Source organism: Thalassophryne amazonica, chromosome 16 (genome assembly GCF_902500255.1).
Source record: "Thalassophryne amazonica chromosome 16, fThaAma1.1, whole genome shotgun sequence".
NCBI classification, from domain to species: Eukaryota; Metazoa; Chordata; class Actinopteri; order Batrachoidiformes; family Batrachoididae; genus Thalassophryne; species Thalassophryne amazonica.
This window is the reverse complement of record NC_047118.1, coordinates 6,346,117-6,372,722: the sequence shown is the minus strand read 5'-3', so window position 1 is coordinate 6,372,722 and position 26,606 is coordinate 6,346,117. Positions and strand designations below refer to the sequence as shown.

Sequence of the window (26,606 nt, the reverse complement as noted above, 5' to 3'; positions counted from 1 at the left end):
GAGATTCCGACGGGCGGGGTGGAGCACTCCTCACTCAAGGCCTGCCCACAGGCGAATGATGTCACCGACACGCGTGAAAAAACTCACGCATGCGCACGAGGGTTCAAGCATGTCTGACGTAAAAACATATGAATCAAATCCATTTATTTTTTTCAAAAAATAAAAAGGACCGCTTTTTTCATCACAGACCTCGTATATATGCATTGCCTTCCTGACTCAACTTCTTGGATGTCATGACCTGGATGACTGAGAATTTCCACATACATCCACCAGAGTTATTTCTCCAGTCACACATCCATATGTCTCATTTTCACTTTAGCCAGCAGCATGTTTTGTAACCAACTTTGTGGGTGGCTGATGCTAACAGTTGACCTTTCATCATGACAGAAATATACACTAATGGCCATGTCATCCTTGACTGCTTCTCCGTGGGAGGCACCACATGGAGAACAGTCGAGGTTGTGCCATATTTGCAGCTCTGTGCTTCCAGACATTCGCAGTTGCAGCTGTGAATACTAATGAGACCTGTGTTGTTGATCAAAAGGCATTTTAATTCGCAACCGAGCTGCATTTGTTCTTGCTGACAGATTGGCCGTCAGATTTCTGGATAGGATGAAGGAAGTCAGTGGAATCGTGGCAAACATGGAAGTCTGGAGTGTCTGACTTTTTGTCTAACTCAGTTCTCACTGTGTTTCGGAATGTTCAAAATTTTAATAACCACAATAGCAGCAACACTGCAACTGTTTATTTATTTATCTATTCATTAAGATAGTCCTTGATGGGGACTAAAAGGGGAAAAACCTTGTGCTACAAGAACTTATTGAAAAGAGATTATGCTTTATATCTGAGGTGTGCAATTTTTTTCATCTGAGAGCTTCTCTGAAATATTTATTACTGTGTACACCAGCAGTAGCACAGGGGATTGTGGTTGTTGTAACTGTGCACATAATAACAGCAAAGCAGATTTTCATGAAACTTGGTAGAAATATACCTTGGGTGAGTGACTCCAGATTATTCTTTTGGAGAGCTGATCTGTCAAAGGTCAAGGTCAAGGGTGTCAAAAATGTAATCTGAAACACATTTTACATGATATCTCTACAAACAGAGAGACAATGTGAAGCTTACATCAAACAGTAAATAATTTTATTACATGAAAAGAAGTCATAATTGCTAGTAAAACACATTCTCAAGGATATCTCCACAACCTATAGGGTTATAGAGGTGAACCAAAGCTGCTCCTGATCAGTTAATCATTTTTTTTTTTGCATTACATGTTAATATAACTGAAATTATGTCATAATTGACAAAAAAAAGCACTTATTTACAGGATTTCTGCAACAAGCCGGGCAAAATTAATCTCTTCCTAAGTCTTAAAATGATGATTATACTCTTACATTACAGTATTATGTGCACACACAGGATATACGTCACTCCCTCGGTGCCTTTCATTCACATAATGTTTTGTTATTAATTCATTTTTTGAACAAGGGCTATGAATTGATTTCAAATAACTAACGTAAATTGCAACCTGCATCTTTCAGTGTATTCAGTTAATTGCATCCATTACTTTCTGTCTGCCTGATGAGCTGTTGATGTGAGGAAACAATAGGCTGCAGCTTCCATCTGGCATTAAGAGGTTACAGCACAGCACAAGTGTCACTGCCTGTGTCAGGCCAATGTAGTTGTCATTATTACACATAGCACCCACGTCCTTAAAATCAAAACATCATTAGTGCTCATGTGGGAGTTTTTTTCTAAAAATTAGTCATAATCAAGCACAGAGCTAGAATGTTAATACTGTCACAAGAAAGCCTTTGTGCCTTAAGTCTAAACACATCTATGCTCTAAGGCTGACGAGCGCCACACACACACTCAGACATGTCTTACATATACAGGTTCATGTCACACACACTCTGCACACAGTGATGCAGTCGTGCATGATAGGACCATAAATTGCAAAATTAACACAGAAGTCGAAGTAATAATTAATGGGAAAAGACAAAACTGTAATAACTCTGGTTTGCAGCATATTTTAATATGATCTTTCCAGCCCAGTCTTACGTTTTTTGTTTGGTTTTTTTTTTTCGTGCGCCCGTCACGAAATGAGTCAAATTTTTGTGACGGGGTATTTTTAACTGACTATTACTAATCCTACCCCCCCCCCCCCCCCCCCCCCCGCGCGCCCTAACCATAACCACCCTGACCCCCGCTTCACTTTTAATTTCATGCAGCCATCACGGAATGAATTTGTGCTGCCGTGACAAAAATGAGGCGCTTTTCGTCACGATATCACGAACCAGTAGATTAATGTATATTTCAGTCTGCTGAATCATGACTTGTTGTGAGACCAGGTTGGACCTTTCTCTCCAGGTAAGGTGGGGCATGATGGAGAAGTGATGGATAATCAGTTTCCCAGCAGAACATAAACATAGATGCTGATAATACAGCTTAACAACCTGAAGTTTGATACTGAAACACATTAGAGACACTAATCAGACAAAGAGCAGAAAAAAATGGTTCACATCTGCACAACAGAATGTATCAAATCAAATCAAATAAATTTTATTTATATAGCGCAAATCACAACAAACAGTTGCCCCAAGCCGCTTTATATTGTAAGGCAAAGCCATACAATAATTACAGAAAAACCCCAACGGTCAAAACGACCCCCTGTGAGCAAGCACTTGGCGACAGTGGGAAGGAAAACTCCCTTTTAACAGGAAGAAACCTCCAGCAGAACCAGGCTCAGGGAGGAGCAGTCTTCTGCTGGGACTGGTTGGGGCTGAGGGGAGAGAATCAGGAAAAAGACATGCTGTGGAAGACAGCAGAGATCAATCACCAATGATTAAATGCAGAGTGGTGCATACAGAGCAAAAAGAGAAAGAAACACTCAGTGCATCATGGGAACCCCCCAGCAGTCTAAGTCTATAGCAGCATAACTAAGGGATGGTTCAGGGTCACCTGATCCAGCCCTAACTATAAGCTTTAGCAAAAAGGAAAGTTTTAAGCTTAATCTTAAAAGTAGAGAGGGTGTCTGTCTCCCTGATCTGAATTGGGAGCTGGTTCCACAGGAGAGGAGCCTGAAAGCTGAAGGCTCTGCCTCCCATTCTACTCTTACAAACCCTAGGAACTACAAGTAAGCCTGCATTCTGAGAGCGAAGCGCTCTATTGGGGTGATATGGTACTATGAGGTCCCTAAGATAAGATGGGACCTGATTATTCAAAACCTTATAAGTAAGAAGAAGAATTTTAAATTCTATTCTAGAATTAACAGGAAGCCAATGAAGAGAGGCCAATATGGGTGAGATATGCTCTCTCCTTATAGTCCCTGTTAGCACTCTAGCTACAGCATTTTGAATTAACTGAAGGCTTTTCAGGGAACTTTTAGGACAACCTGATAATAATGAATTACAATAGTCCAGCCGAGAAGAAATAAATGCATGAATTAGCTTTTCAACATCACTCTGAGACAAGACCTTTCTAATTTTAGAGATATTGCGCAAATGCAAAAAAGCAGTCCTACATTTGTTTAATATGCGCATTGAATGACATATCCTGATCAAAAATGACTCCAAGATTTCTCACAGTATTACTAGAGGTCAGGGTAAAGGATCTGGTTAGACACCATGTGTCACCAAGATTTGTGGGGCCAAGTACAATAACTTCAGTTTTATCTGAATTTAAAAGCAGGAAATTAGAGGTCATCCATGTCTTTATGTCTGTAAGACATTCCTGCAGTTTAACTAATTGGTGTGTGTCCTCTGGCTTCATAGATAGATAAAGCTGGGTATCATCTGCGTAACAATGAAAATTTAAGCAATGCTTTCTAATAATACTGCCTAAAGGAAGCATGTATAAAGTGAATAAAATCGGTTCTAGCACAGAACCTTGTGGAACTCCATAATTAACCTTAGACTGTGAAGAAGACTCCCGATTTACATGAACAAATTGTAATCTATTAGATAAATATGATTCAAACCACCACAGCGCAGTGCCTTTAATACCTATGGCATGCTCTAATCTCTGTAATAAAATTTTATGGTCAACAGTATCAAAAGCTGCACTGAGGTCTAACAGGACGAGCACAGAGATGAGTCCACTGTCTGAGGCCATAAGAAGATCATTTGTAACCTTCACTAATGCTGTTTCTGTACTATGATGAATTCTGAAACCTGACTGAAACTCTTCAAATAGACCATTCCTCTGCAGATGATCAGTTAGCTGTTTTACAACTACCCTTTCAAGAATTTTTGAGAGAAAAGGAAGGTTGGAGATTGGCCTATAATTAGCTAAGATAGCTGGGTCAATTGATGGCTTTTTAAGTAATGGTTTAATTACTGCCACCTTAAAAGCCTGTGGTACATAGCCAACTAATAAAGATAGATTGATCATGTTTCTGTGTAGGCTCTCAGTTGTCCAGGTGGTTTCCATAGTAGAGAAGCTTGAATCTTCGACTGGACTGGGTTGCTTGACGTGAGGACGTTTCGCTTCAAATCACAGAAGCTTCCTCAGCTAAAATTCTTGCTCTGGTAGTCTGACTTCTGTCTTGACTCTTGTAGAGAAGAGAGCAGACTCTCTACAAATGGAAAATGGAAAAAGGACAAACTACAGGTGTCTCTGGGTTTTCTGAGGGACAGTCTAACTGACTATCAGAAGGCTGTGAAGGAGGCAAAAGCACAATATCTGTCTCATATTATTTTGAGCAGTTGTCATCGTCCCAGTGTGTTATTTCATACTATAAACTCAGTTGTAAATCCACACACCTCTGTTTTGTTGGACACTACAACCACAAGCTGTGAGGAGTTTCTTCAGTTTTTTATTGATAAGGTTTCATCAGTCAGACAGAACGCTGATCAGAGCTGTAATGTTGAGTTGTCTGCTCCTCATGCACATTCTGCTGTGCTCGAACAGTTTGAGCCCATTTCTTTTGCATCTCTCGCTGATGTTGTAAAACACATAAAATCTACAAGTTGTCCTGTTGATGTTGTTCCAGCTAAGGTGCTGAAGGAGGTTTTTAATACTGTTGGGGCGGGTCTCTTAACTTTTATCAATGCTTGTCTTAGATCAGGGTCTGTTCCAGCTGCTTTTAAACATGCTGTGGTTCGACCTCTTCTTAAAAAACCTCACCTGGACTCATCAGTTTTATCCAATTTTAGACCTGTGTCTCATCTGCCATTTCTATGTAAGGTTTTAGAAAAGGTTGTCTTTTTTCAGTTACAATCATTTTTAGAAGACAATCTCATCCTTGAAAAATTCCAGTCTGGGTTTAGATCGCGACACAGCACTGAGTCAGCACTTTTAAAAGTTCATAATGATATTACTCTGTTGGTGGATGCAGGGAATCCTGCTGTGCTGGTTCTGTTGGACCTCACAGCAGCCTTTGATACTGTGGATCACACAGTACTTGTTTCCCGGTTGGAACATTTTATTGGCATTCATGGTACTGCACTTAAGTGGTTTAGATCATATTTGGCTGAAAGGAGCTTTTCTGTCATGATTGGGGACCTCTCCTCATCAGCTGCTCATCTGTCTTGTGGAGTGCTGCAGGGATCTGTCCTTGGGCCAATTCTATTTTCTTTGTACATTCTGCCATTGGGGTCAATTATAACCCAGCACAACCTGTCCTTTCATTGTTATGCAGATGATCTGCAAATCTATCTGCCTGTGAGGACTAATGGGAGTGATGCTTTGTCATCATTATTTAATTGTATTCGTGATGTAAAGCAGTGGCTGTCCCAAAACGTCCTTTACCTGAATGATGGTAAAACTGAGATCATGGTGTTTGAGCGCTCTGGCATACCAAATGTGGTAACACCAAATTTTGGTGCTTTGGCTAACCATGTAAAACCAGCTGTCAAGAATTTGGGAGTGATATTTGACAGCTGTTTGAGGTTCGATCAACAGATAAATTCTGTTGTCAAAGCTAGTTTTTTCCAACTTCGCCTTTTGGCTAAAATAAAGCACTTTCTCAGTAGACGTGTTCTTGAGACGGCCATTCATGCTTTCATCAGCTCCAGACTTGATTATTGTAATGCACTTTATTCGGGCATTAATCAGTCATCTCTTGCACGTCTCCAGTTGGTGCAGAATGCTGCTGCTCATCTTTTGACAAACACTTTTAGACGTGAGCATATGACGCCCATCCTGTACTCACTCTACTGGCTTCCAGTTCGTTTTAGAATTGATTTTAAAATTTTAATGTTTGTTTTTAAAGCTATTTATGGCCTTGCACCTCCCTACTTGTCTGAAATTTTAACTTTGCGCACCTACAGTAGGACATTAAGGGCGTCTGGCCCGCTTTACTTAGATGTTCCAAGGTCAAGATATAAACGCTGGAGTGATCATGCTTTCGTGGTAGCTGGCCCGAGACTGTGGAATGAGCTACCTCTTGAGTTACGTACTATTCCTGACCTAGCACTTTTTAAATCTAAGTTAAAGACTTATTTATTTAAACTGGCTTTTAACACTTAGTGGGGAAGTGACATGTTCTGTTATTTTTATGTTCTTTTTTATGTTGTTTTAAAATTTTATTTTATATGTGTTTTATTTTTGTAAATTTGTGTTTTTAATGTTAAGCACTTTGGACACCAGTCGGTGCTGTAAAACGCTTTATAAATAAATGTTGATTGATTATAGATTGACTACTATAGATTGATCATATTTAAGATTGAAGCATTCATTAACGGTAGGGCTTCCTTGAGCAGCCTGGTAGAAATGGGGTGTAATAATGTTGATGGTTTGGAGGACGTGACTAATGAAAGTAACTCAGACAGAACAATCGGAGAGAAAGAGTCTAACCAAATACCAGCATTACTGAAAGCAGTCGAACATAAAGTTATGTCTTTGGGATGGTTATGAATAATTTTTTCTCTAATAGTTAAAATTTTATTTGCAAAGAAAGTCATGAAGTCATTACTAGTTAAAGTTAAAGGAATACTTGGCTCAATAGAGCTCTGACTCTTTGTCAGCCTGGCTACAGTGCTGAAAAAGAAACCTTGGGTTGTTCTTATTTTCTTCAATTAGTGATGAATAGTAAGATGTCCTAGCTTTACGGAGGGCTTTTTTTTATATAGAGCAACAGACTCTTTTTCCAGGCTAAATGAAGATCTTCTAAATTAGTGAGACGCCATTTCCTCTCCAGCTTACAGGTTATCTGCTTTAAGCTCCGAGTTTGTGAGTTATACCACAGAGTCAGGCACTTCTGATTTAATGCTCTCTTTTTCAGAGGAGCTACAGCATCCAAAGTTGTGCTCAATGAGGATGTAAACTATTGACGAGATAATCTATCTCACTCACAGAGTTTAGGTAGCTACTCTGCACTGTGTTGGTATATGGCGTTGAAGAACATAAAGAAGGAATCATATCCTTAAACGTAGTTACAGCGCTTTCAGAAAGACTTCTACTGTAATGAAACTTATTCCCCACTGCTGGGTAGTCCATTAAAGTAAATGTAAATGTTATTAAGAAATGATCAGACAAAAAGGGGTTTTCAGGGAATACTGTTAAGTCTTCAATTTCTATGCCATATGTCAGAATAAGATCTAAAGTGTGGCTAAGGTGCTGGGTGGGCTCATTTACATTTTGAGCGAAGCTAACTGAGTCTAATAACAGATTAAATGCAGTGTTGAGGCTGTCATTCTCAGCATCTGTGTGGATGTTAAAATCGCCCACTATAATTATCTTATCTGAGCTAAGCACTAAGTCAGACAAAAGGTCTGAAAATTCACAGAGAAACTCACAGTAACGACCAGGTGGACGATAGATAACAACAAATAAAACTGGTTTTTGGGACTTCCAATTTGGATGGACAAGACTAAGAGTCAAGCTTTCAAATGAATTAAAGCTCTGTCTGGGTCTTTGAATAATTAATAAGCTGGAGTGGAAGATTGCTGCTAAATACATTTATTTTGACGTATTTTTATGGCTGTTGCTGTGATGATGTTGTGCACTGTAACTTTTAAAACTTTTATTTACATATAATTTTAGGGCCCCTTCACACATAGTGTGAATTTGGTCGATTTGTGCATAAAGTTTGCACAAAGCAGGAAGCATGTGCAATACATGTAAAATCTTAGCTGCCTTGTACACCTGTTGCTACAACTATTTGCACACACCAGCAGCTGAAATTCAAAGTGTGAGCTGTGTGAGCCCATTGAACCCTCTCGCGGCAGGTGTCGGCCAAATTCCAGGTGACACACACGAACATCTAACACTGCTCACATGGCACTTAGAAAATGTGTGGCCATTCATACTATCATCACGCAAACAGTCTACAGACAATCACTGTCGAGGTGGATGTGAAATGTGTCTAAGTGCCCCACGAGTGTGGCTTTGCAAACACACACACTAACACCTTGGTGTGTGCGCTGAACTGACAGGAGGTGTGGCCGGCAACAGAAGTAGCTGTGGAGATCTGTCGATCTGGACATCCCAGCGGGACAACACGTACTGTGTTTGGACAGACATGAACTAACAACTGCCCACTGTGACACGCATGTGTCTGCTTGCTGTCCTTACGTGGACATAAATAAAAACATATATGGTTGTGGCGATGGGCTGCAGCGAGCACACGCACGGCGCGTACATTGACAGGCTGCTCCCAGGTTGAAACGGACCGTCAGATCATAACACTTAGCATACTGACTGTCACACTACCCACATGAGCTCTGTTCCACATGACGCAATGTCAGTCCTGTGGTGTGGCATCCACAAGACACACGTGTTGGGCAGGACACGTGCACTTGGCCAGCTGGACGCACCGGACCAGGACACGTGTACTTGGCCAGCTGGACGCACCGGACCAGTAGATGTGGATATGAGAAGAGCAAAGTGCTTCATCATTCATGTCATTTCATGACTGTATGTCTGTGACCATGGGTCTTCTACAGAGGAACAGATGGATCATATTTGTATTGTTCACTTGATAAGAGGGATTCAATAAAATGCAGTGTTTTTATATGGTGTGCGGTTTTTGTTTTTGTTTTATACATCCATGTCCTTCCTGATATGAACAGTTTCCCACAGCTATCACAATACAATGATTGTAGCTCAGTGGTAAAGTTTCTGACTGGCAATCATAGCTTTTGGCGTGGGTTCGATTGTTGTGGGTGGCATGCAGTTTTTTTTATTTTCACAGCAGTTGCGCAATGGGGTTACACATCACGCAGCTGCTGCGAAAAGCCGCTGTGTTCCCGCATGCACAAAACTGTTGCAGCATGTATTTTTTTTTCACAGCAACACGTCACGCAGCTGGTGGCACCGTGTTCCCGTGTGCATGAACCGTCGCACCGGCATTTTGCACGCCTGCCCGTTGGCACGATGTTTCATGGTGGGCTCATACGAGCTGCTTTGATGGGTGTAGCCCTGATTTGTTCATATTCGTACTATGTGTGAAGGGGCCGTTATGGTTGTTTGCCATGATGATGTACAGCATTTTTATGATGTTTTTATGGTGAAACCAAAGTCATTTGTGTATCTTTGTGCATCATTTTTTTTTTCACCATTCATTCTTAACTATGAGTGTTCCATTAGAATAGGCTGCAGTATGCACTTGGACATGCACGCCCTCACAATACCTCAAAACAGTAAAACAGGGAAATTTTGTCTTAATAGGGTCCCTGGTCTTAAAAATCAGGATTTACTGCCATCCCCTGTCATTTTGCTGAAGAAAGAATGGTTGATACCCCAGCAAAGACTTGTCTCATTAATCAATTTTTAATCTTCTGTCCCTTCAAACATTAAAAAAAGAAGAACAGATCAAACATTAAAATGTTACAGAGAGGGAGGAAGAGGCAACAAGAGAAACTATAATTTACCACCAACACAAACAAGTGATTCGTGCTTCTGTTCAAGGAGTAATTTGTTGCTCCCTTCAGTCCCAAGAATTTCACAGACTGTGTGATGTGATCAACAACTGTGCGAGTTTGGGAGAAAAAAATAGAATCACATAGGAACACTGGACTGCTGTCGATGCCAATGCAGTTTCCTTTTTTTTTCATTTGACTATAAGCTGAAAATGTGCTTTCCCATTCTGTTGTGTTTTAACACTCTGTACATTGCCCAGAATTAATATAGACTAGTTCAGCCAATGAGAAATTGCAACACCTACACTTTATGGACATGCATAAATTAAATCTTTGTGATTCAGTGACAATATAAGGTTCTGTGTTTGAACCATTGTATCTAAGCAACATGTGCCACCAAGTGGGCGGAGCTTATGAACATGTGTGTAGCCTCTTTAAAATGACCCTGGAACAAACAAATTCTCTCTTCAATGCTTTTCCGATCTCAGTGCTGCTTCAACCCTACTGTTATTACGCTCGTCAACCATCTCTAGATAGATAGATCGGACAAGGTTCGAGTTGTGTGTCACAATAGCATGACAAAATTATTAACTCCATGAAAATAGCTTGCAAACAGATCATTTTTATGATAAATTTTCTCAGGAATTCAATTTTGCAATGCAAAATACAAAATCTCTAACCAGTTAGGTGATACAAAAGTATAAACGGTATATGGTAAATGGACTGCATTTATATAGCGCTCTTCCATCTGTATCAGACGCTCAAAGTGCTTTACAATAATGCGTCACATTCACCCCGATGTGAGGGTGCTGCCATACAAGGTGCTCACTACACACCGGGAGCAATAGGGGATTAAAGACCTTAAGGGCCCTTAATGATTTTCCAGTCAGGCTGGGATTTCAACCAAGGATATTCTGGTCTCAAGCCCAATGCTTAATCTCTAGACTATCACCTCCTTTTATAATCTCTGTTAATGTCCCTGATAATGTCTCTTAGGCTGTCTCTTAGTCTTAGCTCGTGACTTTTGTTTAATTGTGGGTTTTTTTTTTGTTCCGTAACTTTTATTGTTTGATGCACCACTTTTAGCAACTTTTAATTCATGAGTCAAGTCCTCTGCATTTTGAAGACAACTTCCTAGAGTTTTCAGATTAAGAGCAAATTTGTGAATCTCTAAATTCTTCATTTTCCTCTCAATCAATTCAATCAATTTTATTTATATAGCGCCAAATCACAACAAACAGTTGCCACAAGGTGCTTTATATTGTAAGGCAAGGCCATACAATAATTACGTAAAAACCCCAACGGTCAAAACGACCCCCTGTGAGCAAGCACTTGGCGACAGTGGGAAGGAAAAACTCCCTTTTAACAGGAAGAAACCTCCAGCAGAACCAGGCTCAGGGAGGGGCAGTCTTCTGCTGGGACAGGTTGGGGCTGAGGGAGAGAACCAGGAAAAAGACATGCTGTGGAGGGGAGCAGAGATCAATCACTAATGATTAAATGCAGAGTGGTGCATACAGAGCAAAAAGAGAAAGAAACACTCAGTGCATCATGGGAACCCCCCAGCAGTCTAAGTCTATAGCAGCATAACTAAGGGATGGTTCAGGGTCACCTGATCCAGCCCTAACTATAAGCTTTAGCAAAAAGGAAAGTTTTAAGCCTAATCTTAAAAGTAGAGAGGGTGTCTGTCTCCCTGATCTGAATTGGGAGCTGGTTCCACAGGAGAGGAGCCTGAAAGCTGAAGGCTCAGGTCCCTAAGATAAGATGGGACCTGATTATTCAAAACCTTATAAGTAAGAAGAAGAAATTTAAATTCTATTCTAGAATTAACAGGAAGCCAATGAAGAGAGGCCAATATGGGTAAGATATGCTCTCTCCTTCTAGTCCCCGTTAGTACTCTAGCTGCAGCATTTTGAATTAACTGAAGGCTTTTCAGGGAACTTTTAGGACAACCTGATAATAATGAATTACAATAGTCCAGCCTAGAGGAAATAAATGCATGAATTAGTTTTTCAGCATCACTCTGAGACAAGACCTTTCTAATTTTAGAGATATTGCGTAAATGCAAAAAAGCAGTCCTACATATTTGTTTAATATGCACTTTGAATGACATATCCTGATCAAAAATGACTCCAAGATTTCTCACAGTATTACTAGAGGTCAGGGTAATGCCATCCAGAGTAAGGATCTGGTTAGACACCATGTTTCTAAGATTTGTGGGGCCAAGTACAATAACTTCAGTTTTATCTGAGTTTAAAAGCAGGAAATTAGAGGTCATCCATGTCTTTATGTCTGTAAGACAATCCTGCAGTTTAGCTAATTGGTGTGTGTCCTCTGGCTTCATGGATAGATAAAGCTGGGTATCATCTGCGTAACAATGAAAATTTAAGCAATGCCGTCTAATAATACTGCCTAAGGGAAGCATGTATAAAGTGAATAAAATTGGTCCTAGCACAGAACCTTGTGGAACTCCATAATTAACCTTAGTCTGTGAAGAAGATTCCCCATTTACATGAACAAATTGTAATCTATTAGATAAATATGATTCAAACCACCGCAGCGCAGTGCCTTTAATACCTATGGCATGCTCTAATCTCTGTAATAAAATGTTATGGTCAACAGTATCAAAAGCAGCACTGAGGTCTAACAGAACAAGCACAGAGATGAGTCCACTGTCTGAGGCCATAAGAAGATCATTTGTAACCTTCACTAATGCTGTTTCTGTACTATGATGAATTCTAAAACCTGACTGAAACTCTTCAAATAGATCATTCCTCTGCAGATGATCAGTTAGCTGTTTTACAACTACCCTTTCAAGAATGTTTGAGAGAAAAGGAAGGTTGGAGATTGGCCTATAATTAGCTAAGATAGCTGGGTCAAGTGATGGCTTTTTAAGTAATGGTTTAATTACTGCCACGTTAAAAGCCTGTGGTACATAGCCAACTAATAAAGATAGATTGATCATATTTAAGATCGAAGCATTAAATAATGGTAGGGCTTCCTTGAGCAGCCTGGTAGGAATGGGGTCTAATAGACATGTTGATGGTTTGGATGAAGTAACTAATGAAAATAACTCAGACAGAACAATCTGAGAGAAAGAGTCTAACCAAATACCGGCATCACTGAAAGCAGCAAAAGATAACGATGCGTCTTTGGGATGGTTATGAGTAATTTTTTCTCTAATAGTTAAAATTTTATTAGCAAAGAAAGTCATGAAGTCATTACTAATTAAAGTTAAAGTAATACTCGGCTAAATAGAGCTCTGACTCTTTGTCAGCCTGGCTACAGTGCTAAAAAGAAACCTGGGGTTGTTCTTATTTTGTTCAATTAGTGATGAGTAGTAAGATGTCCTAGCTTTATGGAGGGCTTTTTTTTATAGAGCAACAGACTCTTTTTCCACGCTAAGTGAAGATCTTCTAAATTAGTGAGACGTCATTTCCTCTCCAACTTACGGGTTATCTGCTTTAAGCTGCGAGTTTGTGAGTTATACCACGGAGTCAGGCACTTCTGATTTAAAGCTCTCTTTTTCAGAGGAGCTACAGCATCCAAAGTTGTCTTCAATGAGGATGTAAAACTATTGACGAGATACTCTATCTCACTTACAGAGTTTAGGTAGCTACTCTGCACTGTGTTGGTATATGGCATTAGAGAACATAAAGAAGGAATCATATCCTTAAACCTAGTTACAGTGCTTTCTGAAAGACGTCTAGTGTAATGAAACTTATTCCCCACTGCTGGGTAGTCCATCAGAGTAAATGTAAATGTTATTAAGAAATGATCAGACAGAAGAGAGTTTTCAGGGAATACTGTTAAGTCTTCAATTTCCATACCATAAGTCAGAACAGGATCTAAGATATGATTAAAGTGGTGGGTGGACTCATTTACATTTTGAGCAAAGCCATTTGAGTCTAATAATAGATTAAATGCAGTGTTGAGGCTGTCATTCTCAGCATCTGTGTGGATGTTAAAATCGCCCACTATAATTATCTTATCTGAGCTAAGCACTAAGTCAGACAAAAAGTCTGAAAATTCACAGAGAAACTCACAGTAACGACCAGGTGGATGATAGATAATAACAAATAAAACTGGTTTTTGGGACTTCCCATTTGGATGGACAAGACTAAGAGTCAAGCTTTCAAATGAATTAAAGCTCTGTCTGGGTTTTTGATTAATTAATAAGCTGGAATGGAAGATTGCTGCTAATCCTCCGCCTCGGCCTTAAATAGATTTTTGCTGGTTATTGGTGGTCTGGGAGCAGGCACCGTCTCTACGGGGATTGGGTAATGAGGGGATGGCAGGGGGAGAGAAGCTGCAGAGAGGTGTGTAAGACTACAACTCTGCTTCCTGGTCCCAACCCTGGATAGTCACGGTTTGGAGGATTTAAGAAAATTGGCCAGATTTCTAGAAATGAGAGCTGATCCATCAAGGATCAAGGATCAAGGATCAAGGAAATTTTATTGTCATATGCACAGAACAGAAGAACTTTACTGCATTTAACCCATCCTATTTGCCAGTAGGAGCAGAGGTCGCCATTAGGCGCCCGGGGACCCTGCCTTGGTCAACAGCAGGGCTGAGCAAACCAACACCGACCCATAACAAACAACACACATAACACACAACACATAGGCCGGCCCGGTACATAAAACATATATATGAAGCAAAACACGAGGGAAAAGGAGAAGAAAAAAAAACCCTCATAGCCGCTGCATTACACAGCGGCAATGAGGAAAAAAAAAAAATCCCATCAGCACAAAAAACAATAATCACAGAGACAAAACAAGGACACAGGACGACAACCGAGATTTGAAAGGACCAGTTTATCAGAACACTCCGGAAGGCAGCCAGTTTCGGCGCTGTCGACGGCCTTGTTCGACAGTCTTGGGGGGGGAAGGGAACAGCCCTGCGCAGGCTGAGAAAGTCCTGGACAGTCCACAGTTCACGTCAGGGCTGGAGAAGCTGAGGGGAGGGGGGAAGACCAGGGAGCGAGGCATAAGAGTGTTGTTCTTCTGAGGAGGTATCTTATCACAGTGACCTTGAAGTGCAGCTGTATTTGGGGAAGCCAAATGAATAGCCAGATTAACAGATGCCTGAAAGATTCCACAGTTCTGAGAACAGAGTGGCTCCCAATGCATCTGAAATGTAGAATGTGGTCTTCACAGACGGTCAAAGCGGGTTTCCAGGGCTGCAATCTTCCCAGAGATGTCATCCAATGCACGGTTAACCCCCGCCGACTGCGCAGCCACTGCCTTCCCAATCGAATCAATCATATAGGGCAGCTTGGAACAACCAATCAAAGCTGCTTCCACTTTCTTGATTTTCCGGTAAACCAGCAAGTGCCCCGCTCCACACATCAGAAAGCCGGTCACCACCAAGCCGAATATGTACACATCTTCAACGTTCAACAAGACCAGGTTTTCCCCAGAAGCTTTGCCAATTATCTATGAAGCCCACCTCATTTTTTGGACACCACTCAGACAGCCAGCAATTCAAGGAGAACATGCGGCTAAACATGTCACTCCCGGTCCGATTGGGGAGGGGCCCAGAGAAAACTACAGAGTCTGACATTGTTTTTGCAAAGTTACACACCGATTCAATGTTGATTTTAGTGACCTCCGATTGGCGTAACCGGGTGTCATTACTGCCGACGTGAACTACAATCTTACCAAATTTACACTTAGCCTTAGCCAGCAGTTTCAAATTTCCTTCAATGTCGCCTGCTCTGGCCCCCGGAAGACAATTGACTATGGTTGCTGGTGTCGCTAACTTCACATTTCTCAAAACAGAGTAGCTAATAACCAGAGTTTGATCCTCGGCGGGTGTGTCGCCGAGTGGAGAAAAACGGTTAGAAATGTGAACGGGTTGGCGGTGTACACGGGGCTTCTGTTTAGAACTACGCTTCCTCCTCACAGTCACCCAGTCGGCCTGCTTTCCCGGCTGCTCGGGATCTGCCAGAGGGAAACTAACGGCGGCTAAGCTACCTCGGTCCGCACCGACTACAGGGGCCTGGCTAACTGTAGAATTTTCCACGGTGCAGAGCCGAGTCTCCAATTCGCCCAGCCTGGCCTCCAAAGCTACGAATAAGCTACACTTATTACAAGTACCATTACTGCTAAAGGAGGCCGAGGAATAACTAAACATTTCACACCCAGAGCAGAAAAGTGCGGGAGAGACAGGAGAAGCCGCCATGCTAAACCGGCTAAGAGCTAGTAGCTGCGCTAAGCTAGCGGATTCCTAAAGACACACAAAGTGAATAATGTGTAAATAATTTAGAGGTGATTCAGCAGAGGGAGTGCTTTAGTTAAGGCACGTGAAGATTACACTGTGAAGCAAATCATTATCTAGTTAACTAGATCAATCTAACTGCACAGATTAAACAGCTAACAGATACAGCAAAACACCGCTGTGCTCCGGAACAGGAAGTGATACAATACCGCAGTGAGAGCCAACCACCAGCCACACAGCATGATGGAACCACCTCCAAATTTTGTAGGTAGCAGGTGTTTTTCTTGGAATGCTGTGTTCTTTTTCAGCCATGCATACCGCCCCTTGTTATGTCCAAATAACTCAATTTTAGTTTCATCAGTCCACAGCACCTTATTCCAAAATGAAGCTGGCTTGTCCAAATGTGCTTTAGCATACCTCAAGTGACTCCGTTTGTGGCATGTATGCAGAAAAGGCTTCCTCTGCATTACAGTATCATACAGCATCTTCTGCAAAATGCACTGTATAGTTTAACAATGCACAGAGACACTATCTGCAGCACTATCATGTTGTAGGTCTTTGGAGCAGGTCTGTGGGTTGATGATGACAGTTCTCACCATCCTTCACTTCAGCTTATCTGAGATTTTTCTTGCTCTGCCACTTCAAACCTTAACTTGTACTATGCCTGTGGTAATCCATTTCCTCACTATGTTCCTCACAGTGGAAACTGACAGCTGAAATCTTTGAGATAGCTTTTTGTATCCTTCCCTTAAACCATGATGTTAAGCAATCTTTGTTTTCAGGTCATTTGAGAGTTGTTTAGAGGCTCCCATGTTGCCACTCATTAGAAAAGATGCAAAGAGGGGAAACATTTGCAAATGGCCACCTTAAATACTCTTTCTCATGACTGGATTCACTTGTGTAAGGAGGTCAAGGGTCAATGAGGTTACCAAACTAATTCTGTGTTCAAATAATTAGTGCTAAATGTATTCAAATCAATAAAATGACAAGGGTGTGCAAATTTATGCACCTGTCTAATTTTGTTTAAACAATTATTGCACACTTTCTGTAAATACTAGAAACTTCATTTCGCTTCTCAAATATCAGTGTGTTCATTTGCTATATGATATATTTAACTGAAACTTCTGATCCAGACAACCAATGATTTACAAAGGAAAATCATGAAAATTATCAGGGGTGCCCAAAATTTTGAATACAACTGTATATATACGACTTTCAATACATTCTGTAACAGCTTAGCCATTTTTCTACCCGTATCGCTCAACACCTGAATTTCCAGGTTTAGACTGAGAGTTATCTCAACACTGTGCACATTCACTGAATGACTTAACTTCATTCAAAATTTCAAAATGATGCAGCCTGCAAAAATGCAAAGAACTGACCTTTACTTTGCATTTGCATCAGGAATGAAACTGGGAGTAGGCTCCCGAAACCCTGGTTTATCAGGTGTAATATGCTGACTCTGGTTTTACTTTCTGTCAGTTTTGTTGTTCCTACCATAATACAAACCACTAATATTCCATTTCAAAAAATTTAGGCCGTGAAATCTGTATTCATTGCTGCTGGGTGACATTTCACTGCCACCTATTGCAATTTTCCCCATTACAGATTATGCAGGCAATAAGATACTTCTCCTGCTCATCCCATTTGCTTTCCTGACAGGCCGGGGCATAAAGTAAAAAAAGCACTGAAGAGTAAATTGAAATGTTAAGTGTAAGAGTCAGCCATCCTGTTTTATCTCGTGAAAGTGGCTCCGAGTTTCAAGGTTACACCACTTTTTGCACGAGCTGTCTGCTGTGATTTGGTGTTATTGTTTGACAAATCAATATCCACTATAGCGGAATTTAGCAGTCATTTTATGATCAATCCAATGGCAAAAAGAAGCTTGAGGCTTAGCAAAGAGACAATGGGGTAATTCTGGTATCTACAAGGCTTACTGCATGAAGAAGTGATAAGTTTACAAAAAACTTTTTTTTTTTTGAGTTGCAAGGTGTGCACTTTCCTCCCTGCATCTTTGCAGCAGTTAAAGTGGTTGTACTGCTGCGAGGATAAATAATGCAGAGGGCTGCTGCGTTAGCGGCACAGTTGGCATCGGCTTTGGAAAAGAAGAAGTTTAAGCACCTGCACGCACATACTCTGCAGCTGCTGCACTCAATGTGATGGTTTTAATGCACGGCACTCCGTGAGCTGCACCTCAAACTCATTCCCAGTGCACATTTTACACCACTCAGAGCCACACATTTCACATCGCTTAAAACAAATGGCATAATGTCTCTGACATGCTGGGAGTAATTTTTCCATACCATTCAATAATATTTTATTTTACAGGGACAGCACATACAGTAAGTGAGGCAGGAGACTGACAGGGTGCAAGAGATTGCAGTCGCTGCTGCCAGGGTGATATTTATGCTCTGGTGGAGGAGACACAGAGATAAGACTGAGATGAGGGAAACAAATCTGGGAAACAAAAGACAAACACTTCTGGAGTAAAAAAAGTGAATTAAATGTCTTTGGCTGAGTTCTAGCTCGTGCTACTGAATTAAATATGTATTTGTGGTTTGAAACTTGTTTTGTGTGTGTGGTTGAAATACAGTTTCACTCTCTCTAAACAGGCTGGGTGGAGACACTTCTGCCCAAAAATGGCCTTCAGAAAAAATTAGCCAACTATCTCAGAGATATAAATGGACCAGCAACTGTTCAAAACAAAATGAATCCTGTGGACACATTCTGGATCATTTTCAGTTTGGGCCTACCTTATCTCTCATTTATCCTACAGTCGCATTAGCTACAAATGTCAATGACAAGCAGTTGGGTTTGTCTCTTGATAGGCGTTCCCAGGACATGCACGGTATCATGTTCATAAGATGTTTTGTAAATCACTTTAGAGCTGTTATCTGTTTACAAAGCCACGTTTTTACTTTTAAACATGTTTATTTCTTGCTAACTTTTACTAAATATGTGAGAAGCATATTTTCAGAGTGTATTCTGCCATCTTGTAATATGCATATGTCACGGACATGAACGAGTGAAGCTCTTTACCATCTCACCATGTCATTTAGGTACTTCAGACTTTATTTTCAGTAAATGGTTCTGGGGAGCATTAGCATGGCTAAAACCCTTCAGCTTTGCTCCCCAGACCCCAACCACAGACATCTTGACCCCCCACCATTTTAAGTATTTTTCTTTATGTGCCTCTCACATGCCTGGAAAGTCCTCAACATCTCATTTAGGTCCTACAGACTTTGTTTTCGGTAAATGGTTGTGAGGACCATTAGCATGGTAAAAACCGTTCAGCTTCACTCCCCAGACCCCCCAACCACAGACCTCTTGACCCCCCACCATTTTAAGTATTTTTCTTTATGTGCCTCTCACATGCCTGGAAAGTCCTCAACATCTCATTTAGCTCCTTCAGACTTTGTTTTCGGAAAATGGTTCTGGAAGCATTAGCATGGCTAAAACCATTCAGCTTTGCTCCCCAGACCCCCCAACCACAGACCATCATTTTAAGTAAATGGACTGCATTTATATAGCGCTTTTCCATCTGCATCAGACGCTCATAGCACTTTACAAACAATGCCTCACATTCACCCCGATGTGAAGGTGCTGCCATACAAGGCGCTCACTACACACCGGGAGCAATAAGGGATTAAAGACCTTGCCCAAGGGCCCTTAGTGATTTTCCGGTCAGGCTGGGATTTGAACCAAGGATCTTCTGGACTCAAGCCCAACGCCTTAACCACCAGACCATCACCTCCCCCAAGTATTTTTCTTTATGTGCCTCTCATGTGCCTGGAAAATCTTCAACATCTCATTTAGGTCCTTCAGACTTTGTTTTCGGTAAATGGTTCTGGGGAGCATTACCATGGCTAAATCCCTTCAGCTTCGCTACCCAGACTACCTAACCGCAGACCTCTTGAACCCCTACCATTTTAAGTATTTTTCTTTATGTGCCTCTCACGTGCCTGGGAAGTCCTCAACATCTCATTTAGGTCCTTCAGACTTTGTTTTTGGTAAATGGGTCTGGGGAGCATTAGCATGGCTAAAACACTTCAGCTTCTGTGTCAGCGTTTCACTCATATTATTTTGTTTGAGCGAACAGCCACCTGAGGTTTATTCACTTAGACTGCAATTAAAATGACGCCGTTTTGGAAAAGTTTAACCTTTGGTCGGCAAGAATTTTATAAAATTAAATTTTATGATAGGACTACCTCATGTTATTTTGGACATAATTTATAATGCATTCACACTCTGGCAATTAGTCTGATGTTTGCTGAGGGAGAATGAAAAGTTGAGCTGAAATTCGTCAGACTCCACAGAACTTAATTGACATCTGTTGGACAGCGCTGGTGTTCATCGTGTTCCTGGACAAATTTTCAACATGCTTCAAATCTTCGACATATACGAGGTCTATTAGAAAAGTATCCGACCTTATTATTTAAAAAAAAAAAAACCATATGGATTTGAATCACGTGTAATTACATCAGCCAAGCTTGAACCCTCGTGGGCATGCAAGAGTTTTTTCACGGCTGTCGGTGACGTCATTCACCTGTGAGCACGCCTTGTGGGAGGAGTGGTCCAGCCCCCTCGTCGGAATTCCTTTGTCTGAGAAGTTGCTGAGAGACTGGCACTGTGCTTCATCAAAATTTTTTCCAAAACTGTGAGGCACATCCAAGTGGACACCATTCGGCAAATTAAGCTGGTTTTCGGTGAAACGTTTTATGGCTGATGAGAGATTTTGGATTGTTTCTATCGCTGTAAGGACTTCCCACGGAGCAGGACGTCGCGCAGCGCTCCGAGGCGACGTCGTCATCCTGTTTCAAGCTGAAAACCTCCAAATTTAAGCCTCTGTTGACCCAGGATGTCGTGAGAGAACAGAGAACTTTCAGAAGAGGTCGGAATCAACAGTGTATCCGGACATTCCACTGTTAAAGGAGATTTTTTTTAATGAAAGACGTGCGGACAGATTGGCGTGTCGGCTCGCAGCCGGCGCAGCGCGCCCGCCAAAGGAAAAACACCTCCGTTGGAAGCCTTAAGGACAAGTTGGAACATGCCCTGCTGTTAAACAATTTCTCAGATACTCACTCAACTGAAAGCCACCAAAAGCAGCCTGGATTTTACAAATGGTTATCAACACGGAGGTGTCTTTCCTGTGGCAGGCGTGCTGCGCCGGCTGCGAGCCGACGCGCCAATCCGTCCACACGTCTTTCATTAAAAAAATCTCCTTTAACAGTGGAATGTCCGGATAAATTGCTGATTCCGACCTCTTCTGAAAGTTCTCTGTTCTCTCACAACGTCCTGGGTCAACAGAGGCTTAAATTTGGAGGTTTTCAGCTTGAAACAATCAATCAATCAATTTTATATATATAGCGCCAAATCACAACAAACAGTTGCCCCACGGCGCTTACAATAATTACGTAAAAACCCCAACGGTCAAAACGACCCCCTGTGAGCAAGCACTTGGCGACAGTGGGAAGGAAAAACTCCCTTTTAACAGGAAGAAACCTCCAGCAGAACCAGGCTCAGGGAGGGGCAGTCTTCTGCTGGGACTGGTTGGGGCTGAGGGAGAGAACCAGGAAAAAGACATGCTGTGGAGGGGAGCAGAGATCCACAGGAGAGGAGTCTGAAAGCTGAAGGCTCTGCCTCCCATTCTACTCTTACAAACCCTAGGAACTACAAGTAAGCCTGCAGTCTGAGAGCGAAGCACTCTATTGTGGTGATATGGTACTATGAGGTCCCTAAGATAAGATGGGACCTGATTATTCAAAACCTTATAAGTAAGAAGAAGAATTTTAAATTCTATTCTAGAATTAACAGGAAGCCAATGAAGAGAGGCCAATATGGGTGAGATATGGAGATATGAGATATGAGAAACAGGATGACGATGTCGCCTCGGAGCGCTGTGTGACGTCCCGCTCCGTGGGAAGTCCTTACAGCAATAGAAACAATCCAAAATCTCACATCAGCCGTTAAAATTTTCGCCGAAAACCAGCTTAATTTGCCGAATGGTGTCCACTCGGATGTGCCTCACAGTTTTTGAAAAAATTTTGATGAAGCACAGCGCCAGTCTCTCAGCAACTTCTCAGACAATGAAAATCCGACGAGGGGGCTGGACCACTCCTTCCACAAGGCGTGCTCACAGGTGAATGACGTCACTGACAGGAGTGAAAAAACTCATGCATGCGCACGAAGGTTCAAGCTTGGCTGACATAAAAACATATGAATCAAATCCATATAGTTTTTTTTTTAAATAAAACGGTCTGTTTCTTTTCTAATAGACCTCGTACATGCTAAAATCCAGCAGAGTTGAGCTCTGCTACTACTTTGTCACTTTCGCTCGTACAAAATCACTGCTCCATTTGCCTCCACCGTCCTGCACTGGACAATGGCAAATGCTTGACTGTATCCACCACCTCCTCTGAATTTGTTCATTCCTTTAAGAAACATGTGAAAATATGAAGAAATATACAGAACCTGTCTCAGTGTTGCACCATTAATGAGTGATGGGTTTATATAGGATACCTCATGTCATGTTTCAAATGCCAAGTCAGCTACCACCTCTGTCAAGTTATTCTGTGGCGTGCACTATGAACGGACCCAACCTGCGGAGGTGAAAGCTGAAATATATCCTATAGTAAGTCTGAAGTCCATTGCCAAAAGTCGAGCAGAACGCCCTCCTCCACTGAACTACTTACGTAAATCTGCACTGAAAACAGCAAATTTGTATCTGTGCTCCAAGTCTACTCCAGCATTTCACAGAGAATTTTGAGAATCTGCTATGTGGGCCAGCTTCAGCCACTTTACATCATAGTGTGACTGGGCCCTTATATCCATCCCAGGACAAATCCAGGCTAATAAATGTATCTTTCAATATTAACCCTCTGGCGTCTGAGGGCATTTTTAGGACAGTTCACTTGCCTGGCATAAATGTTTTATTATTGCTGTTAACAGCTCTCCCTGCATCCCAAAAACAAGATTTATTTCTCTTTTTTTTCAGGACAACCTGTGCTTTCAGAATATATATGTTTATGTTTATGTATATGTTTTTGTTGTGTTTTATGAGTGTAATAAAGGTTTACAATCAAAAATAGGCAAGGAAAAAATAAAGTGAAAAATAATTTTCCACACACATTTATTCAAAACACACAGCAAACTATAATAAACAACTGTTTTGACACTTTATAAAGGTAATTTGAGGTCTTGTATGAAAGACTGTACAACAGAAAGGTTCAAACAATAAACACACATGCACATTTTGAACAATATATACAAAATGGTCTATGCATATTGTTGTCCACTGATATGGTAAACAGTGCTTTATGCAGAGAAAGCAACAGAGTTATCCAGTAACATTCACATGCAAACTAGTGTTTGTTACAGTTTTCCTGACATCTGATAGAATACACTACATTGCTCTGTTTGTAACTAGGGACCCTGTCCTTAGGGTGAACTAATTTCTGTCTCAAGGTGTTAACCGGTTTAAAGTAAACTGGGATTTTGTACTGTCTGAAGATCCTCTGTAGTTTTTCCCCTACTCCTCCTAAATAAGGGAGAGACACTCCTCTTCTTCTTGTCTCCGTCTCCTGTCTATCTGGTCTCTTTGTTCTCTGGGACTTCTGCACTTTGTCCAGGGACCATCGTGGGTACCCACATACTGTGAGGGCTTTCCAGACAAGTTGTTGTTCTTTAGCCCTTCCCTCTGCAGTTGTGGGCACCTGTAGGGCTCTGTGTTGAAGCGTCCTGATCACCCCGAGCTTGTGTTCAAGGGGGTGGTTTGAGCCAAAGAGCAGATATTGGTCAGTGTGAGTTGGATTTCTGTAAACCCCTGTCTGGAGCTGCCTGTTCTCTCCAATCGTAACATCACAGTCCAAGAAGGCTAAATGGTTGTTTCTGGCATCCTCACATGTGAACTTGATATTGGCGATATTAGCAGGAGTAGGGGAAAAACTACAGAGGATCTTCAGACAGCACAAAATCCCAGTTTACTTTAAACCGGTTAACACCTTGAGACAGAAATTAGTTCACCCTAAGGACAGGATCCCTAGTTACAAACAGAGCAATATAGTGTATTCTATCAGATGTCAGGAAAACTGTAACGAACACTACATAGGTGAGACTAAGCAACCTTTACACAAAAGGCTATACCAGCACCGCAGAGAGGGCGCCAGTGGACCTCAGTCTGCAGTTCATCTCCACCTTAAAGACACTAACCACACGTTTGAGGACAAGGAAGTTAAAATATTAGCCAGAGAGAAGAAATGGTTTGAGAGAGGGGTCAAGGAGGCATTCTTTGTGAAACATTTGAAACCCAACCTTAACCGGGGAGGGGGTCTGAGACACGCTTTATCCCCTCTTTACAATGGGGTACTCAGGTCAAAGCAGTTTCAGTCTTTTGTTCATGGTAATGAGTTATTCACGTCATCAGCAGAGTCGTCAAGGGAGCCATCAGGAGAGGGACAGCTGCCCTGTCATTAGGAGGGTGCTAACTAGAGCACAATAGGTGCTAATTAGAGCTATTGTTTAGTCACCAGCCTATAGCAGTCTGCCTCTCGGTAGGAGGGGTCTGGTTAGGTGTAAAACTCCAGCTTTTGTGACTTCTTGATTATTCTTCTCTACAAGAGTCAAGACAGAAGTCAGACCACCAGAGCAAGAATTTTAGCTGAGGAAGCTTCTGCGATTTGAAGCGAAACGTCCTCGCGTCAAGCAACCCAGTCCAGTCGAAGATTCAAGCTTCTCTACAATAATTTAATAAAGCTCGGCCCCAATGGGTTAATACATCAATTTATTGAAATTCATTCAATAAATGTAATGGCCAAAATGCAAGTGAGACAACAGCATTAGCAAGATCAGCTAATTTTCAGTTCTATCAGCCAGTATCAGGACTATGTATTTACACTAGCTGTTGACCAAATCGATAATCCAGTTAATTGGTAATCCTCACATACCAGCTGGTTTAGGCAATTTCAGACACGGGATCCCACGGCCATCCAGCATCCCGCTGTCCACAGATGCCTGTTGTAGAAACGTCACATATACAGAGTTAAATAACAAGGTCTTATCTCTGCTGGGAGGATTTTACTGATGATCACTTTGTTTTTAGTGGTCATGTCCACAGTCGCCTCCCATTCTGTTCTAAATCAGGAGTACAATACCCTTGATATGAGTTCGGTTCTTCATGATCAAACTCCTTCATGTTTTGTCCTATAAAAAACCTTCATAATGGAAGCACTCCAAGGTGGAAATGCAGAAAGATCTGACAGCTCTGAAGCATTTATTTTATATTTTTCATGCTTTGTGAAAAGTGCAGTCCACCCTGGAATAAGATAAGAACATGCAGAAGCCAGGGAGATTACCCTCCCATCTGAACAGGGGGTTACAGCGTAATCCATCATCATATACGAAGATCCCATGTTGGCCAATATGTAAAGGCCAAACTATCAATTCAACTTTAAAACCAAATGCTGTTGCATGCTTGACAATGTTCTCGATGATGCAGAAGAAAAAAATAACCTGCCTGCTAATTTTAATCAATAAGATCATGAGTTCACAGCTTCAACATCAAAATATCTACAGTGAAAACACACTTTTTATTATAGTGCTGTGCAACAGCAGTACTTCTCATTTCATAAATATTGTGCACCGCCAGTATGCATGAAAAAACCCTCAGATAAGAAAAGCATTGTTCTGCCAGAATCCTAACAGCATTGCACTCCCTCCTCTCAGCCATCCTTTATTCTCACAGCTGCACAAATATTCCAGCACCAGAATTGAAACTGTCTCATCTTGCAGTGTGTCAGTCATGTCAGTGTGCAGAAAGTCTGCAGATATATTGTGCTCTTACTCTACAGCTGTCACCCTGCAATCATCAATCACATCACACATAGCCAGGTGTTGTTTTTAATAAGTCAATATCACCAAGAGTCAGTGTGGCTTCTCTCACCTGTGTGTCTGTCTTTGATGGAACTGATCTGAAGCCCTGTAATGGACCAGGGGTGTGGAGTCTGTATCAGGTCCCCATTGACATCACAAAACCAGCTCATGTGACTGGATGACAGCGGGAGATGTCAGCTCTGTGAGGTTTGTGATACAGATCATCCATGGTCCCAGTACTCCGCTGATCCGCAGTAATCAGAGAATCCCAGTAATAAGAGAAAAAAGGGCAAGAGAGCTCCATATTTTTGGAAAATTTTCAAAAATGTTGGTCTAAATGTAATTGTAAGCAAGGGGATATTTACTTATTTTGAGGCTACATTTGAATAAATGTGGCTCGACTTACCATGAAAATCAAGGCACATGAAAGGCTGCGTGTGCAACATAAACAACAGTGGCCTCTAGTGGCCACCAGGATCACGCAATGAATAACAAAGCTTCACAAACAAATGATAGCTTGTCTAACTTTAATTTTCTTTGTATGAAAAAAGACAGCAACATGTCCCACAATACAGAGTTCAGTGGTCCTCATCTGTATATATTAGAACCCAAAACGTCAGAATACAGAAATGTCTTTATGGCATTACTTCTGTTTGTGGACCCACTCACTAACTCATTAACTCTGTGATTGTCTGAGTCCATTAATCCCAATGCCCT

General features: G+C 41.4%; 1 protein-coding gene and 1 long non-coding RNA gene across 4 annotated transcripts in view; both read right to left on the bottom strand.

The window, feature by feature from the left end:
* Positions 1-26,606, bottom strand: part of asic2 (acid-sensing (proton-gated) ion channel 2) — a 1,153,097-nt gene that overhangs the window by 157,210 nt on the left and 969,281 nt on the right. The gene's annotated exons all lie outside the window — the stretch shown is intronic.
* LOC117527341 lies at positions 1,015-10,271 on the bottom strand. Its single transcript, XR_004565501.1, has 4 exons — positions 10,201-10,271; positions 4,065-4,070; positions 3,119-3,123; positions 1,015-1,027 (listed from the first exon to the last, which is right to left on the bottom strand). It is a non-coding gene; the product is annotated as an uncharacterized LOC117527341 (long non-coding RNA).